We start from the raw sequence: 17,902 nt of genomic DNA, 5'->3' as shown, positions 1-17,902 counted from the left end.
AAGTATCATCATGCTTGACACGTCAGCATTAGTCAACTCAGATATTTTATCGAATGACACATTGAAGCCATGTGTCGGTTATTTTTATGGAAAAAAACTATTTTTTTCCATAAAAATAACAGACACATGACAACCGAGTGATACATACGTGGATGACACATGCTGTTTTAGTCAGAGCTCTGGGTTAACTCATGCTGACATGTTGACATGTCACTAATGTCATCATTCCAGTACTTTTTTTTATCAATGAACTCGCCGTAATGACTTGATTGAGACAAAACTCAAAATCGAGTGATTTTATTGAGACAAATTGAAATTGAGTGATCATTTTGAGACAATCATGTAAGTTCAATGACCAACGGTGACCCCTTAATAAAATTACTATCAAGATTGTAAAAAATGTTAAACGCTCATTGGGCGGATAAAGCCTTTAAACTACAAAACAATTAGAGAGCAACCTATCATTCTACAAGTGAATTGTGGAAACAAAGATCAAGGAAGAAGAAGAAGACTACATGTAAAGGATAGAGAGATCATCATTCCCTTTAAACTTCATTCTCTCTTTCTTGAATCTCTACATACATTTATGTTTAATGTTATATGTTTATGAATTACATTTTTACAATCAAATCAATATTTAAGTGTTCTTCATTTACTACAGTAAATTCCATTACAGAGTTTCTTTATATGAATGTTTTCAAATCAATATTTAAGCGAGGCATTCCACTATATCTGTTCAAGATTTAAGGTGATAACATCATCCGGAGGTGTATACCACAAGAGGAGGCAGCTACGGTACTTGAGTTTTGTCACTCTAAAGAATCGGGAGGACACCATGGGCCGGAAAAAACGACCGCTAAGGTATTGCAATGCGGGTTCTATTGGTCCACTCTATTTCAAGATGCTTTTCAATTCACTCGAACTTGTGATAGGTGCCAACGAACTGGAAATATTTCTAGCCGTCATGAAATGCCTTTCAATTCCATCTTGAATTGTGAGATATTTGATGTACGGGGAATTGATTTTATGGGATCTTTTCCAATGTCCCATAGCAATCAATACATGCTCATGACAGTAGATTACATGTTAAAATGGGTGGAAGAGTTGCTCTTCCTACTAATGACTCTCGGGTCGTAGTGAATATCTTGAAAAAGAATATATTCACTCGTTTCGGCACCCCAAGAGACATTATTAGTGATGGAGGATCACACTTTTGCAATCGTCATTTCGATGTATTGTTGTAAAAATATGGCGTTTCTCATAAAGTAGCAACATCCTATCACCCACAAACAAGCGGACAAGTTGAAATTTCCAATAGGGAATTAAAATGCATTTTAGAGAAGACGGTTAGTGCATCTAGAAAGGATTGGTCTCTAAGATTAGACGATGCACTATAGGCTTATAGGACCGTATATAAAACTCCTATTGGCATGTCCCCTTATTCACTTACCCGTTGAGTTAGAACACAAAGCCTTGTGGGCTACTCACTTTCTTAACTTTGATGGAAAAGCCACATATACTCACCAACTATTGCAACTTGATCAACTTGAGGAATTCAGATTATGAGCTTACGAAAATGCCAAGATCTACAAGGAGAAAACAAAAAAAAGGCATGATCAGCGAATCCTCAAGCAAACATTCAGCATAGGTGACAAACAAAGTTCTACTCTACAACTCGCGGTTAAGACTCTTTCCTGGAAAGCTTAAAAGTTGGTGGAGCAGTCCATTCTCTATCACACGCATTTACCCATTCGGAGTCGTAAAAATAGAGGGCGACAAAGGATCACGCTTCACTGTGAATGGGCAGAGGTTAAAGAAATATGAGGACAGACTAGAAGAGCTCCGTGTCAAACAAATAAACCTCACAAATCCATCATAGCCGCCTTGGCTACGTCGAAGCTTAAAATGTCGCACACCTCAACTGAGTTTTTATTAGACACTGATGCCTTTTAAATAGACATTTACAAATCAAGTAGTTATAGTAAAATAGAAAATACAAATTCAAAGAATTCATTTCCGATCCAAGCCTATCCTTTCACAATTGTACATTGACTAATTCAAGTATATATCTCTACTTATCATATTATATATAAAGACAATATTACCCTTATCAATTCAAAGTTGGTTACTCATATGATTGAAAATGTTGTATCTGGTAGTGTGGCACTCGAATCATTTGAATTATAATCAACTGTAATGGGATTCACGGCTCGTTATTGCCTCTAAATCATTAAAAAAGATTGTTTATAGGATGATGCTGTGATTTCTTGTCCAAAGCTTGAAAAACTGATTATTCTTAATAGTTTGGGACGAGTTAGAACTCCTAAATTACTGAATCTGTCATCTTTACTTTCTGCTACTATTATTTTTACGGTACCGAGTGTTGGTCCCGTGTAACGTGACAATGTTAGTTCCAAGGGGGGGTTAGGAACTATTTAAAATTTTTCACGTTAGGCTGACTGTTAATTTGAAATTAGACTTTTTCAAAGTCTTTTAGCACAGTGATACTGAGTAAGTTTTAGATACAAGCTTAGTCAATAGGTGACTAAGTCTGAATCTGTCCTTGAGTCAGGAGATAGCACTTGAGTCTATTCCTGAACTCAGCTTCACAGTTCACTCAACTCAGCTTATGTTCTTTTTAGTATTTTAACTAGGCAGTATTATAGCAAGCAATATGTTAAGGAGATAAGGGTTAGAAAGATATTACTCAACAGACGTATCTTGGTTCGGCCTCTCCGACTACGTCCAGTCCCCGGAATTCCTTCCGAGCTTTTTAGAATCCTCTATTGAGCTCTTTAAAGGTAGATCACAAACCTTTTACAATAGAAACTGAGTATACAAGAGTACCTTCCTCTATTCCTCTACTCAATCCTATTTCTACCGCTGAGTACTATGACCGAGTACACAGCTTCTCCTTTCTATACTTCTAGAAATGATAAGTATTTTTGTTCTAAACAACAATTGCTAAGAACACCTTAGATGAAATAAAATCACTCTAGACTTTTACACAAGATTAGAATTAGTGTAAGATTTGCTTTTCTTTTCTTAACAGAATTTTGAATATCAATTTGGTCAGCGTTTCAACTTAATTGAAGATCTGCATCGAATGAAGCGTTTGAGTGGCCTATTTATAGTGACACTTGATGCACCGGTAATTTCGAATTTCGAAATAACCGTTGGAGGGAAACGGCTTCCTGTCGCTTTCACTCAGTACGTGCTCAGCGTCCTCGGCCAATCAAATTCTTGTATCTTCTATCTTCTGCAGTGCTCAGCAGCTTTTCTTCATGCTGGACAGAATGTTTTCACATTTCTGGCAAAGTCTTCCAGACAGCTTTCTGCGTCTTCTGAACTTTACCCAAAGTAGAAATACTTTGTCTTCAAGTTTGTTCAGGTCAGCCACTGATCTGACTTCTTTGTCGCACAACTCAGCAGCTTCGTCTTGAAGCTTTTGGTCGAAGGATTCTCGATCCTTCTCATTGCTAGGCTTGCGTTTCATTCAGCTTGAGCTGCGTTTTGATCTGCTTGGGCCATGTGGCTTTCAAACGTTGACTTGGGCTTGACTTTCTCTTGTGGGCCTTTGGGCTTTACAGCTTAATGTCTTATGAATTAAATTACTCAACATTAAACAAACACATTAGTACAAATAAATCAAAGCATTTAAATTTAATGTGTTAGAATATTTTTATCATGGAAACTTAATTCAACTTAAATAATTTTGTCAATCAAAACCATATGGAAAGGTGTTTCAACAAACTCCCCTATTTTGATGTTGGCAAAAATATTCAGTAAGGAACTCAGTGTTGAGCTCCCCCATGATAGTTGACCTTTTCTTAATTTCTGAAGATTCTCCCCCGTAAGGGTTAAACCACTAACTTAGTTTTACTTTAAACATTTTAAGGTTTAATTAAGTAGGTCTAAGGTCAGCTTCAGAAGAAGGTCAGCACTTGGAACATTTTATCTTTACTCAGTTTTGATACTTGGTTAAGAGGAAGATTAAGTTCAATTATCAAAGTGGAAGTAAGTTGAGTAAGTTAGTTGGAGCTGAGTAGTTTTACTCAGTGGCCAAGTACTTGTACAAATTTTGTTCACAAGTTTTAGTTTACTTTGTTCAATGAGTTTTTAAGTAAGTAAACATGTGAGAAAGGTCATGCATTAGATCAACACAGCAGATAAGCACGAAACAATAAGTAAATAACTCAGTTGTTTGAAAAAGATACGTTAATATATTAACTCAACGAAGTTCGAAACACAGCAGCAACAAACATAAAGATTACACAAGTTAAAAACATCTATTTTCTAATGTTGACTTGAACTTGGTTGGATTTGGATTTGGGTTGCTGACTAGGCTTCGAACTGTCTTGACGCTGAGTCTGTGTGCTGGGGGGAATAGCAGAAGTTGATCCGGGATGTTTCTTCTGTTGAGTTCCTTCTGCCGGGTGCTTATTTTTCTCCCCCGTCACTATGCCATTTTCCCTTTCACATGACACAAGATACATGACAGACATTTGTTTTCGTGTCGTCTGAATATTTTTGTGATAGTATTTTAACTGTATGTTATCTGAAGGCGAAATAAAAAATGCGTTTTCTCAGATGACATTACGATTACAGAATCCTGTCATCCAAAGAAAACGCGCGTTTTCGTTAAATTTGATGCGCTCAACAGATGACACTTCTAATAAATGAATGTCATTGTATGCCGAAAACAAAAAAGCGGCAAATGAAATTTCACTTACGCGGCCATACCAAATTTTAGGCGCTCTATATCATTTGACTGAAATTTCAACTGATATATAAACCCTCTCTCAATCCCAAACCCCAGTTTAGGTTACGCAAGCTTCATCTCTCTCATCCCTCTCTATCTCCATGGTTGATTTGAACATACAATCACTGGGTGAGCTCGAAACACGGTACTGGTAAGCCATATTTTCTTCGTTCTGCATTAGAGTATCATTGTTCCTTACTCTATCTTTTCCTCATCCGATTTACTTTGGTGTATGTCGATTTCAGCAGCTGGTATAATGATCTTGTGATTTTCAGACCTATCATTGAAAGGTTTAGATCTCTCGCGCACTACAAGAAAATTAACATTTTATGACATTTTCTTTAGTGACGCATAATACTTCGTCACCAATAATTACTTATTAATGACAAACAATTAAAAATTGTCATTATTTTGGTTTTTTTATGACAACCTTTTTTTATGTCTTGAATAATAAACAATTTCGTCACAATTTAATATGATTTGTGACGATAGGAAAACATCATAGCTTAATAAATTTAGAGGCAAATTTTAATATAAAAAAATTGGATGGAGAAACTTTTCTTGACAAAATAATATTAATGATGACAATTCTATCGTCATCATAGAAAAAAATTCACAATGGTTTTTTTATTCGTCATAAATTAATTGAATAAAATTGAGACAAACTAGATTTCGTCATTTATCTTTACCTTGTAATGACAATTTTATTTTTTTTGTCATGTAGTATAATATCATTGTGACAATTATTTAATAATTGTCACCATTATATTCAGTGGCGGAACCAGGACCTCGAATGACCCGGGACTCAAACACATCAATAAAAAAAAATTTCAAAACGTTAAAAAAAATCGGAATTAACTGTGCGGTTGACGGTAAATTTTCAAAGTGCAGTCCGTTAGGGCTGTGCAAAATTATATTAAAACTGTAAAAATGTTATCATTTTTTTTACAAACTAGCATTGAACTAATTGAATATTAAATATGTTTATTTTTTTAATGGTAAAGATATATTAAAAATGAATTCAAAAGTGTTATGAAAATAAAAATAAAGAGTTCATTTAAAAATAAAATGAGGTTGAAGGGAATCAAACACAGGACCTCTCAAATAAAAGCAAAGATCCTTAACCATCTCATCTACTTTTAAACATTGATATAATATTACATAGAGTCAATATAATTCTCTCCAAAATATTACGAAACACCGTTACTAAAAAAAAAAATTTTCTCAATTCTCGGACGGCCGGCCGGGGCTGGAGCCCCGGCCAACCCCCTGGTTCCGCCCCTGATTATATTAATTGATGACAATGTTATATCGTCATAATACATAGTATTTTCTAGGACGGATTTGTTTTTGTCATAAATAATTGTTATTAACTTTAACAACAATAACCGATATTATTTTGTGATAGATTCATTTTCGTCATAAATTAATTGAGAAAATTCATGACAATTAGACTTCGACATTTTTATCTTATTATATTGAGATTCAGTTATTGACATTTATATAAACATATTCAGTTATTGACATTCATATATTGAGATTCAATTATTGACATTCACTGTCACATAATGTTAACTCAAGACAAATTTACGTCATTATATATTAAACTATTTTTAATTAGAGTAAATAATTTATTAGTTCCTACCTTTTTATTTAACACATTGTTTAGTCCTTCTATTTTGAAAAATATATTATATGGTCCCTATATTTTGTCACTGTTAACCTTTTGATCATTTTGTCTATTTTTTTAAATTTTTAACCAAACATATTTTAGCTTTCAGGACATCCATAGTGCGATACAAAATGATCATGTTACTCAGTTATTTCTTTCTATTTATGCTGAATATAACGGTTAAAACTTGAAAAAATAGACAGAATGATCAAAAGGTCAACAGTGACAAGAAATGTTGACCTTATAATGTTTTTTTCAAAATAATTTACTAAATAATGTGTTAGGTAAAAATGGGAGAACTAATAAATTATCTCTCCTTTTAAGTAAGATATTTTTTTCAGAAAATAATTATGAATTTGTGTTCTATATTTTTAATTTTTTTTAGAGTGGTTAAACCAGTTTAAAGTTGATCAATGTGATTCAACATGTTTTATTTAGAAACACATCACTAAAATAACAAAAAAAATAAAAAAATTATTTAATAATTAAATGACATTTAAATTTTCTTAAAGAAAAACTCTAGTTTATTATATTCTTATAGTTTATCATTAATATATATATATATACACTTTTTTTTTTGTCTAATTTTAAATCATATATAAATAAAAGTGATTCTTTTAATCACATTAAGGACTGAGCCCATTAATTGGTTAAGCCCACACCAAAACTCTAACTACCTCATATAAACAATATTTACCCCAAATTTTATACTTGTCTCCCTTTTTGGACGTCCCATTTTCTGCATGTCTCCCGCACTTTTCGTCATGTCCTCACCTCTTTCAACTGCCTAACTCCTCTCTCTCTTCCCATTTCTCTATAATTCTGATGATTTTTTCTTTCTCTCTCCAGAAATCATTTTTTTCTTCTCCATATCTGCGTTTTTGTCATCGTTTCGAGCAGCAAAGCAGCATCCTCGCCAGCTTTGTTGAAGAAGATGAAAGAAAATCAACAAAGGTGTCATTCGACGGATCATAGACCCCCATGCCGTTCATATAGCCTAACCACCAAAATCTTGTTTAGATATGTTCCCTTTTTTTTTTTTTGCCTCTTTATCTATTTTTACCATTTCAATTTTTTTTTCTTCATCTCTCTTTTTGAATTCTGGCCTTTATGATCCTAACTTTTTTATTATTTTTGTTAATTGATAAATTAGACTAATTAATCACATAATGACTACTGAGTCTATTTCTCTTTCAGATGAACAGGTGATAATATATCTTTTTATTGGAGTATGGGATTATGAATTTGATAAAACTTGGATAGACAGGGGCTAAAGGATTCACATGTATGATGCATTTTTTTTATCTTTATATCCAATTCCTATTATATTTTGAAATCATTTTTTATAGAACTTCTAATTTTTCTTGTTTTTGTGTTCATTGATTAACATAATGCTTCTCTTAATTTTTTTTGGTCTATTCCAACTTCTTTAATGTTCTATTTTTCTGAATTCCTAATTTTCTTCTTACTCTTGCAGTTACTTTTTAAGTAAGAAATACAATTCAGATGGGAGGACATGTCTAGAAAGTGAATTTCAGGAAAGGAACATTCGCTTAAATTTCTGGATTTTTGTTTAAATAGGCTTGTGCTGTTAGGTGTTATTAATTTTATTATATTTTTATAGATTGTTGTATCAGATCTTTATCTATGGGTTACATTATGTATGGGTTATATGAAAGTCAATTCCAATTTCATATTTTTATTGCCTTTATATTGTCATCTCAACTTACAAAGATATTTTTATTATATAGATTGTTATTCATTTTTATATACCATTTTAACTTGATGACCAAGTCCAATAATTTATCATTTGTCATACTTTAAAAAATTATGAATTAAATTAATTAAGTTAAATAACCTAAAACAATTGTTCCGAAAAAAAAAAAACTAAAAAAACTATACATATAAATGACAAGTCTTAAATAATTAAATTACTAAAAATATTATTTTTTTAAGTCATAATATAATGACAATTACCAATCCTTGCTAATTAAACTCTTATAATGCATGAAATGTCAATGTGACGTCTCTTCCCAAAAAAAAATGTTAATGTGACGATAATGTGAATTATTTGTGACATCTACAATGTCATTGAATTTATATTTTTTCGGTCAAATTTTGATATTTGTGAGCATAGACACCAATTTAGATGACAAAAACGTTAAGTTCATTATCATATTATTTAGTTTTCATGACGAAAACATTATGAAGTGACAAAATTATATTACTAAAGGTGACGAAATATATGTCACAAAAAATGAAAAATAGAGTGACACAAGTGTGTTTTTGTCATATAAAGAAACTATTTGATGACGAAATCAAAAGTAGTCACATATACAAAATACCACGCTCATACCGTGACGTTCACTATGACGATGAATTTTCGTCATCGATTATGTATTGTGACGAAAAATTGAGTTTCCATGACAATATTAGTGCGTCATGAAATGACAAATTTCTTGTAGTGCGCTTAGCTACACTGATTTTATTGTATTTAGATTCACTGCTCTAAAGCTTGGGTCTTTATCTTTTTTAATCTAGGGCAAGACAGTGCCTGATAGAGTAGATGGTATGAACTTATCTGATTCCTTTTTATTTGAACACTATTTGCAGGGATAGTAAGAATGCTTCAGTACATGGGAAGGCTGACTGAAGAGATTGTCAATCGTTTCATGCCTTTAGCATATGGGAAGATTTCTTTAACTTACTGAATATATATTAATGTTATGTTGGTTTGAACTGATTGGTCATGCCTTTAAAAGTGATTGTGTATGTTTAATGTACTGTTTTGGAACCTAGAACTCATAGATTTAGGAAACTAGCCTGATTTAGTATATATATTGTTATGTGGGTTTGAACTGAACGATTACATATATGTATGATGTTGTGGGTGATGATGAAATGATTGGTATGAACTGATTGGTTAGATATAACTGTTTAGGAAGCTAGGACTCATAGAGTTTATGTATGAATGATCATTAAGCATGTGGCTGATTAGGCATACTCTAAAGCTTTGAATGTTCATTGAGATTGACACTACTCTTACACCTATGAGTTATACTGCTAGAAGTGATTGAGTATGTGTATGTGTATGAAACATGTTTATGTATGATGTTCTATTGATGTTTATGTTTGAGGTTCTATATGAGTATGTGTACGATTGTTCATTTGGGCATGTAGCTTATTCATCATGCATCAAGTATTAGAGGAACATTGTAAAAAGGTCATTGAGCATGTGGCTGATTAGGCATACTCTAAAGCTTTGAATGTTCATTGAGATTGGCACTACTCTTACACCTATGAGTTATACTGCTAGAAGTGATTGAGTATGTGTATGTGTATGAAACATGTTTATGTATGATGTTCTGTTGATGTTTATGTTTGAGGTTCTGTATGAGTATGTGTACGATTGTTCATTTGGGCATGTAGCTTATTCATCATGCATCAAGTATTAGAGGAACATTGTAAAAGGGTCATTCAGGATGGTGATGAGATAAGTTTACAATATACCTTCCACTTGGCTTGTTATCTGATTGAAACCATTCAGGATGTTGATGGGTTTTCGATGCTATCAGCATAAGTTATGAACTTGATATTATGTTTAGGAAGGTAGCTGATCATGCATACTCTTAAAGCTGAAAATGATGAACTTGCCTGATTCTTTTCTATTTTAACATGAGTTATGCTGATGAGACATATGTTTCATATCAATTTAGCATGTTATGTGTTATGTGTCTATGTATGAAGCATGTTGGCTTGTTTTATGTTCTATTTATGAAGTAAGTGATTCAGGAATAGACATATGTTTCATATCAATTTAGCATGTTATGTGTTAGGAAGTAGAACTGATTCAATTTAATAGACATAAACGAATAAGTTGACTACTTTGTTATAGCATGTTATGATCCACTTGAATATACATATATATGTCTACTTGAATAAGTTATCTACTTTGTATTGCCTATCAAAAAAGGATAGCGTGCAAGGGGGGCATTATGATGTGACGTGCGAATAGCGTACAGGGGGGCGTGATGCGCGAATAGAAAGGAGATTTTGATGCTAAAGAAACACTGGAGTTGGATGGATGGAGTGGAATACTGGAGGGGCATGGAGCCAACATTGAAGATCAGATTGATTACCAAGTACATTTGTAATCAGTAATCATTCTGTTCTTCAAGAATGGCTCTATGCCCATCCAGTAGTCCACACCATCCAGCTCAGTGTTTCTTTGGCATCCAAATCTCATTTTTTCAAGAATGTGCAGATGGTAACCAAGGATATCGGGATGATGGGGAACCATTAGAGTTAAATGGCGTCGAATACTAGAGGGGCATGGAGCCAACACTGAAGATCAGATTGATTACCAAGTACATTTGTAATCAGTAATCATTCTGTTCTTTAATATTGGCTCTATGCCCATCCAGTAGTCCACACCATCTAACTCAATGGTTGCCCAGCATCCAAATTTCCTTGCTATTCGTACATCACGCCCCCCCCCCCCTTATACACTATTCGGACGTCACATCATAATGCCCCCTTGCTTGCTATTTGCACATCATATATCCACTGCATGCTCTTCAGTCCATCTCCTCGCAGTTGCTACATAACCTGCCCTATTGCTGATGTATCTTTCAACAATTCGCTCTCGGCCAGGAAATGGCCAGGAAATGGCCCCTCAATGAAGGGCTCTACCAGCAGTCCATAAATATTCCACAGCAGCTATAAAATGCATAGATAAATTAAATTAGACCCCAAACATGAGTAGATAAACTAGACCCCAAACATGAATAGATAAATTTACGGTTAAAAAATACATAGATTTATAGCATCATCTTACCGTGGCAATACTATGGGCAGGGCGATCAAGTAGCTGGGGCATAGAAACATGCCCCAAGGGACCGATATTAGGATGGTAAATTTTGGTCCTGAATATGACCTGCGAACAATAGTAATATCATGAGTGTATTTACAAATATATGAACTGATTTATTTGTGTTAACAAGTTTATGCATGTTCTTACAACTGGAGGTGTGGAGGGGAAATCGACAGGGAAGTCCATATCGACTATGAATACACCTCCTTCATAAGGGGTGTTTGGAGGGCCCTTCATCACGGCAGTCCATTGCCGCCGGTCAGGACCATATATATTGACAAGCCACCTGGGTGCCTCATATCGGAGTAGGTCAATCTGAAACTCAACATTATGATAGAGGTTCCTTACAAGTATTGTTGGTCCCGTGTAATGTAATAGGATTAGTTCCAAGGGGGGGTTAGGAACTAATGTAACTTTTTCGCTTAATTATGCTGACTTATTTTAATTCTTTAAAATACTTCACTCAGTTTTGGTCAGCAAGGCTGAGCGTAGTGTAAGACAGCTTTAGTCAGATGATGACTAGAACTGTTTCACTTGTGAGTTGGGAAATAACTCTTAAGGTCAGCTTCCAACTCAGCACTCTGATTACTCAGCGTCGGTTTATACAAATTATATACTGAGTAATTTAAGCAAACAACACATACATATATATCAAGAGAAGGATTAGAGATTACTCAGCAATCTTATCCTGGTTCGGCCTCACCGCCTACGTCCAGTCCTTAGAATCCTTCCGGGCTTTTTCAATCCACTACTGAGCTCTTTAAAGGTAGAGCACAAACCGTTTACAAAGCAATTGAGTATGCAAGAGTACCGTCCTCTATTCGTCTACTCAACCCTACTGAGCGCTATGACCGAACACTCAGATTTTCTCTACCGCTGAGTACTAAAACCGAGTACTCAGCTTCACTCTCTCAACCTTTACAATTGATACAAAATTTGTTCTCTCAAACGAAGAACACTTTAGATGAATACAAATTCACTCTAGACTTTTACACAGAGATTGGATTTGGGTGTAAGAACTTGCTTTTTCTATTTAGACAGCTTCTATTTTGGATTTTCACTCTTGTGAAGATTTTCTTTTCTGTCTGTGCTTTCTTGTATTTCGGCAAAAGAACCAAGTGATGAACTTGTCCTTTTATAGTAAAATCTGATGCTTCAATCATTTGAATTCGGACATATCCATTGAATTCAAACGGTCTTCTTGCATCATTCATTGGTCAGCATACAGATTTGCAGGCCAATCCTGTCGTCTGAATTTAGCAGGCGCCAGGCTTGCCAATTTCGTCTTCTTGCGCTAGGTTTCATCTTCTAGCGCCAGGTTTGTCTTCTTGCAAAACGCCAATTGATCCATGCGTCTCGAAAAGGTCTCTTCGCGCAATTCCGAGGCTTCTGAATTGGTGCAGACCTTTGTCGGGCTTTGTCTTCTAGTTAACGGATTATTGATGCTGTCCTGACGAACACTCAGCTTGACTTAATTGACATTGCCTTTGATCTTTTGTCTTTATCGAAGACTGAGCAACTTTCTACTCAGCGTCTTCGGTCAGCTTCATCTTCAAGCGTTTGATCAGAAGAAGACTTTTCTTCTGTGATGCTGAGTTGTGTTCTACTCAGCTTCTTCGGTCAGCTTTGTCTTCAAGCGTTTGTTCTGAAGAAGACTTTTCTTCTGTGATGCTGAGTTGTGTTCTACTCAGCTTCTGTGGCTCATGCTGACTTCGTTTTGTCTTACTTTTTATTTCTGTTCTCATTTAATATTATACTCAACATTGAACAAACACATTAGTACAATTAAATCAAAGCACTTAAATTTAATTGTCTTAATCATGGGATTAACTTAAATAATTTTGTCAAATCAAAATCATGTGGAAATGTGTTTCAACAAGTATATCCATGCTCGAAATAACAAACTGTAAGTATAGTGTTAGGTTGCCCTGAGTGACTATTGAGAATTAGTAAACACTTCCTATTTATAATGTGGGTGGGTAAGTGAAGGGTCTCAGAATGGAGAAAGGGTAAAAGGAGATTAATTAGGTCTATCTGTATACAGTACGTAATTAATGAGCATCATCAATTGGTTTTCCAGATATCAAGACTTTGGGGATTCTAGGAGATGATGACTTAGATATGCTTCAGTTCAAGTTGGATTTGTCTTTCCAATCAACACCACCACGCCTCTGAAAGATTGACTACATATTGATAGATTTGGAGATGTACATTAATTGTTTATTTTTTTTTACCTTTCAGAAATTTGTGTAGTTCAAATGTAAACAGATTATGAGCATTAGTCACCAATAAAATTAAAATCATTGATATACAGAAATTCTTGTTCATTTGATTATTTTTCAATTCCAGAATCATTCGAAGAAGAAGGCAAGGAGTGACATTTACGTTTAAAAAAATATCATCTAAACAACAATAAAAAGACATTAAAATAAAAGAATCTGTCATCTAAAATAAATCTATTGACATGATTGATTAAGACCTATGCCATCTGATACAAGTTACTACGATAGAAATTATTATAAAAACTATCACCGCGAATACCAATATGCCAATTTTCCATATAGCGACTTGACATTTTTAATTATTAGTATGTCATGTGATGACATTAGACCTGTCCATGGGCCGGACTGGGCCGGGCCTGGCGGGCTTTTGTGTAAAAGTGCTCGTCCCAAGCCCAGCCCAACCCAGTATTAATTTAGGCGGGCTCGGGCCAGGTTGGGTTCGGGTTTAAAACTCAAATCCCAAGCCCAACCCATATAAGCCCATCTAAAAAAATATACATAATTTTTAATTATAAAAAATCAAATTTATACTTAAAATAAATATTTAATTATAAATATATAATTTTTTAATTAATATTAATAAGGCGGGCCGGGCTGGGCCGACCCGTGATATTTTCATATGTCCCAAGCCCGCCCAAAAAATAGGCGGGCTTTAACGGGTCTGGACCGGGCTGGGCCTAAGAGTAAATTTCATTGTCCAAACCCGGCCTAAGGGACCCGGGCCTGGGCGGGTACCCGAGCCCGTGGACAGGTCTAGATGACATTAAAAGTGACATTAATAAATAAAAAGATGCATCGTAACAATGTTCATATGACAGTACGAAACTAGGCTGATGTCATGTATAGTACCTTCAAATGACAGAACCTAACCATCGTCTGAAGGTGCAATAGACGGCATCGAGCCCTGTGTCAGATTTATATCTCGCGGGACGATAGTTTCTAACCGTCATCTGAAGGGGGTTTTGGCGTAGTGCGTTTTGCCAGCATCACCAGGCTGAGGGGCGGAAGCATAGAACTGCCCCTTTTGAACAGCACGAGTCAGGAGGGTTGAGTATTGTTGCATTTGACTTGTACTTTCTTGGAGACCTTTGAAGACCTGTAGACCACCTGCCATGCTGGATGCAGGAATTTGCATATGAGCACTGATGACACTGAGTATGAACTCAAGTGACTTCCCCATCCAGGTTATAGAGTCGGTCATCCTTGCATAGGACTGATGATACATCTTGAGCATGGAGGCATCATAGATATGGCGTTGAGCGTTCTGATGACGGACGTGCTCAAGGGTCGATCTGGCACAGTGTAGGATGTCATTGGTCTTGACTTGGTCAGTGTCCATTTCTTCTCGGGTCAAGCTGAGTAGGCGCACAACCTCTCCTACTTGTTCAATCGTGCATTGGGAAGTGGAGGAAATAAGGTCTCGAGCTTTTGTAAGCTCAGTGGTCAGCTTTGTGAAGTGCTGGGTCACTTCAGTAGATTTGGCGATCGCTGAGTTTGCATCAAATAAAGCATTGAGCTTCCCTTCAATGGTATCCATGTGGTGAACCATGTGTAAGTGAAGGTTAGCCATTCTTGTTGCAAACTCCTGCTTGGGCTGTTGAGCAACCATGTTGGTAAGTACACACATTAGCTCCTTAAGACCTTTGAGTTCAGTCAGAAGTTGTGTAATGGTGGTCAGTTGAGTAGGCTCAGCAGATGGACACTCAGCATCAGGTGCGTGAGATCGTTGAATGTCCGTGATCAGTTCTTGAGCAGCTTGAAGGATCCTTTTCCCAAAGGTTGATGTAGTGAGGAAGCTTAGAGGATTAGCTGCGGATGAGTTCTGGTTAGCAGCAGGTGTTTGGAGATTTGGGTGCTGACCAGAAGTTGAGGTGCCAGCTTAATCAAGTGAAGGTTGATCAATGGGAGTGGCATCCTCAGTGTTGACTCCAGCAGCAAGAGCTGACTGGTTTACTATCTGCTCAGTAGGAGGATTGGTTTGCGCAGCAGTAGTGTCTACCTGCTCAGTGTCAACCTAGAGTTGAGTTGAGACTTGAGGTTGAGGCAACTCAAGGTTGTCTTTAGCAGGAGTGTCTTCGGTTACTTGCTCGTTAAGTTGGGCACCAGAAGCTTCGATCACTTGCTCAGTAGAAGATGGAGCAGCGGTGTCGACAGAGATTTGGCCCTTAGTGGCTTTAGCTTTGGCATGTTCCTGTTGGACAGAAACAGAGGCTTGCTTTTCCTTGACTGGTGGAGTTAGTTCAATTGGTTTTGAGAAGAAGTTGAACTCCAACGCAGTTAGGTCAACAATAGGGTCACGAAGAGGGGAGTCATCCAGAACATCAAATACTAGCGGTTTGCGTGACTTCCTCTTGAACCATTTTTCACTGCCTTCCTTTGATAGTTTTGGAGAAGGAGTTTAGTCAGTAGTGATGGGGTACGTTGATGCAGGAGAATCATCTAGATGAATGTCCTCAGCGGGCTCTTCAACAGCCGAGTTCTTAACAGGAGACTCAACACCTTGGTAATCAGCCTGCACTTCGGCAGTTGAGTTGCTGGGTTCATTCTCCTTTGTCTTCTCAGTAGAGACAGGTTTCTCCTATTGACCACTAGGAGTTTTCTCAATGTCGAGTTCCTGAGCTCGCAGGAAGAAGGATGTTGATGTTGAAACACCTTTCCACATGATTTTGATTTGACAAAATTATTTAAAGAATATTCTAAAACACACTAAGTTTAAATGCTTTGATTTATTACACTAATGTGTTTGTTCAATGTTGAGCTAAATTGTTTATAAGACACTAAAAGGCTAAAGGCCCAAAGGAAAGTCAAAGGCCCAAGACAACTCGGCCCGTGTAAACAAAACGCTGTCGTTATGAACAAAACGCTGTCGTTATGAACAAAACGCAGCTCAGATGAAGAAGGATCTGGAAGACTTTCTTTATCTACTTCAGAACGAAGCTGCTGAGTTGGACGACAAAGAGTACAAGACAACAGCTGAGCAAGGAACAACTTCAAGACAAAGTATTTCTACTTTGGGTAAAGTTCAGAAGACACAAAAAGCTGTCTGGAAGACTTTGCCATAAAAGGTGAAACATTCTGCCTGTCTGTCTAAAAGCTGCTCAGCACTGACCGAAGACAGAAGATACAACAATCTGATTGGCTAACGGCACTGAGCGTGTACTGAGTGACAATGACATCAAGCCGTTTCCCTCCAACGGTTATTTTGAAATTTGAAATAACCGATACCTCAAGTGTCACTATAAATAGGCCTTTCAGTTGCTTCATTCGATGCAGATCTTCAACAAGCCATTACGCTGACCAAATTTCTACTCGAAGAATCTGTGTGAAAAAGCAAAGCAAATACTTACACCAATTTCCATATTACTGTGTAAAAGTCTAGAGTGATTATCCAATCATCTAAAGTGTCTTAGCAACTGTTGTTTAGGACAAACTTATTATCATTTCTAGAATTAGAAAGGAGAGGCTGAGTACTCGGTTATAGTACTCAACAATAGAATAGGAGTGAGTAGAGGTATAGATGAAGGTACTCTTGTTATACTCAGCTTCTTGTTGTAAAAGGTTTGATGCTCTACCGTTAAAGAGCTCAGTAGAGAATTCGAAAGCTCGGAACGTGTTCCGGGGATAAGACGTAGGCGTAGAGGCCGAACCTGGATAAATCTGCTGAGTAACATCGTTCTAACCTTAAACTCCTTTAATATATATATTGCTTGCTTAAACAAAACTGACCAAGTAAAGAGGTCACGATGAGTTGTGTGCATTGAGTATCTGAGTTCAGGAATAGACTTAAGTGCTATCTCCTGACTCAAAGAAAGAAGCTGACTTAGTCACCAGTTGACTAAGCTAGTGTCTTACTTCACTCAGCGCGCTGTGTAATTCCTTTTCAAAGTAAAAGAAGTCAGCCTTAACGTACTAAAATTTTAAATAGTTCCTATCCCCCCCCTTGGAACTAACCTGTTACGTTATAAGGGACCAACAAGTGGTATCAGAGCCTAAAAGCTCACTGTGCAAGGTTTAACTACCTTGAGCTGATCCCCACTATGGCTGAAAACAGCACTCGGTTTCTCCCAGGAAATCTGACAATCAGATTCTACCTGAGGGTTTGTCCATAACTCGGCCTCCCCTCTTCTTCGGGTCTAACTATACCTTCTGGAAGAATAGGATGAAAAATTTCATTCAGGCTACAAATATGAGTGCATGGCTATCTATAGTCCAAGGCCCATTTGTTCCTGTTGAAACTGTTGATGGCCAAACGGTTGTCAAATCTGAGACCAAATGGACAGAGGATGACCTTAAGAAGCTACAAAATCATGTTT

This window comes from Euphorbia lathyris, chromosome 3 (assembly GCF_963576675.1).
Source record: "Euphorbia lathyris chromosome 3, ddEupLath1.1, whole genome shotgun sequence".
Taxonomy (NCBI): domain Eukaryota; kingdom Viridiplantae; phylum Streptophyta; class Magnoliopsida; order Malpighiales; family Euphorbiaceae; genus Euphorbia; species Euphorbia lathyris.
This window is presented reverse-complemented; position numbering follows the sequence as displayed.